Source organism: Chlorocebus sabaeus, chromosome 7, assembly GCF_047675955.1.
Source record: "Chlorocebus sabaeus isolate Y175 chromosome 7, mChlSab1.0.hap1, whole genome shotgun sequence".
NCBI lineage: Eukaryota > Metazoa > Chordata > Mammalia > Primates > Cercopithecidae > Chlorocebus > Chlorocebus sabaeus.
In genome coordinates, this window is record NC_132910.1 from 740291 (window position 1) to 742474 (window position 2184).

A 2184-nucleotide genomic window follows, 5' to 3' on the forward strand; every position below is an offset into this window, starting at 1 on the left:
AACATTTTCACTTGGCCCAAATGACAAAATGAAATGGTGTCTGAGGGTAAACCCAAAGGGTTTAGATAACGAAAGTAAAGATTTCTTGTCCTTATATTTGAATTTAGTCAGCTTTCCAAAAAGTGAAGTGTGAGCAAAATTCAAATTTTCCCTTCTGAATGCCAAAAGGGAAGAAATAAAAGCAATGGAAAGCCAAAGAGCATATCAATTCGTGCAAGGGAAGGACTGAGATTTTAAAAAATTCATTAGAGGGAAACTTTAGCTTGACAAAGCTAATAGTCTTTTACCAGATGACAAGCTTACATTATTTTGCAAGATGAGTGTGGTCCAAGATTCAGTAAACATATCAGAACATACTAATACAATTACTTTGAAGGTGGCTGAGTGTCGACTAGAAGATGTAGGTAATCTCTGGGAAAACAGGAGATTTACAGACTGCAGTTTTGTTGTGAGAGGAGAAGAATGTAAAGCTTTTAAATCTGCTTGTACCTCAATCCCCAGTTTTTAATGCCATGTTTGAACATGAAATGGAAGAAAGCATAAAGAATTGAGTGGAAATAAATGATTTAGACGCTGATATTTTTAAAGAAATGATGAGATGCATTAACATAGGGAAAGGACTAAACCTTGACAAAATGGCTGAAAACTTGTTGGCAGCTGCAGAAAAACATGCACTGGGAACAGCTGAAGGTCATGTGTGAGGAAGCTTTGTCTCGTAATCTCTCAGTAGAAAATATTGCTGATACCCTTGTCCTTGCAGATTTGCACTTTGCAGAACAATTGAAAGCACAAGCCATAGACATTATTAATAGGTGCATTGTACTTCGACAACTTGGGTGTAAACATAAGAAAAACTGGAACAGCAACCAAGCAACCGATGTAATGGAAACATCAAGGTGGAAGTCCTTGATTCAGTCTCACCCTTACTTAGTAGCAGAAGCCTTCTGAGCACTAGCATCTGCACAGTGTCCACAGTTTGGCATTCCACACAAACGGCTAAAACAGTCAGAAATCTTCCGTGAACAATTGAAAAATGGAATTGACTTTTTGTCATTCAAGTCCAGGATTCTAAAAATAAACCATAAACCATAAGGAAGAGTTGTTTCTGTTATTTAGTCTACAGAACAGAAGCTAAAAAGGCATATTGCTTGCATTTCAGGTGGATAATTAATGGTTTATTCTTCAGCTTTAAGTTAGACTGATTAATTCACTTCAAGGCCTTAAATTATTTTCAATGACTTATCTTGTTTGTATAATGCTTTAATTTTATTTATTATTACTTGTCATTTTGACCAATGCTATGCAGAATTGCATAAACTAGCTTTATAATGCAGTACTATTGATAACTGAAGATACTGAGTTTCAAAAGGATCTTTTATTTTGAAAAAGAAAAGTGAATTTTATAGGGTTTGTCCTATGCGGTCTCAAGGTTTAATATTAAATTCTCTTTAAAAGCACTTGTATTGGAGTTTACCAGTAATGTCTTCAATCTAAGTTCTGTAATTATGAGAGAACACATTTACCTTGAAAGTAAGTTACAGCAATACACTGCTTCAATTCTAATTTATTTTTCATTTCAGGGGGCAAATAAACAATGAGTTGACCCAGATTTTTAGTGAAATATGTGATGTTAACTGTCTCAGAAACTGTGGGTTTATCTAAGTTTACAATGATTGAGAAGTGAATGAGGTTAAAATATCATGAAGAAAGCATGTATTGTGTGGAAGTAATTTTTTTTATTTATAGTGACCTACATTTATATACACATGTTAAGAGTAAGGATGACCAAATGTAAATTTAATAAGTTGGCCAATTAACAAAGATATATATGTACACTTTTACTTTTACTGTGTAACTTTTGTATACTGAACGGTACATATTTATTTTTGCTTTTGAGCAAATTAATAGGGTAGAATTAATTGTGTCTTAACATTTGAAATAACTTTTTAGAAGGAGGCAACTGGGATGTTTGTGATAATAGATAAGAAAGATATTCTTGATTGTATTAAATGGTTTTGGATTGTAGAGATTCATTATTGAATTTACTCCTGTTTTTTCACTTTGCAAAATATACCTAACTATAAATGAATCTTGGATAATCTGCTCTCCTTCAAAAACTGAACTGAAGGCCGAGGCAGGTGGATCACACCTGAGGTAAGGAGTTCGAGACTAGCCTTGCCAACA

General features: G+C 33.8%; 1 pseudogene; it reads left to right on the forward strand.

Moving 5' to 3' along the window:
* The first annotated feature begins 461 nt into the window (after window positions 1-461).
* LOC119621067 (speckle-type POZ protein-like pseudogene) lies at window positions 462-1092 on the forward strand (annotated as a pseudogene).
* Window positions 1093-2184: the final 1092 nt, after the last annotated feature.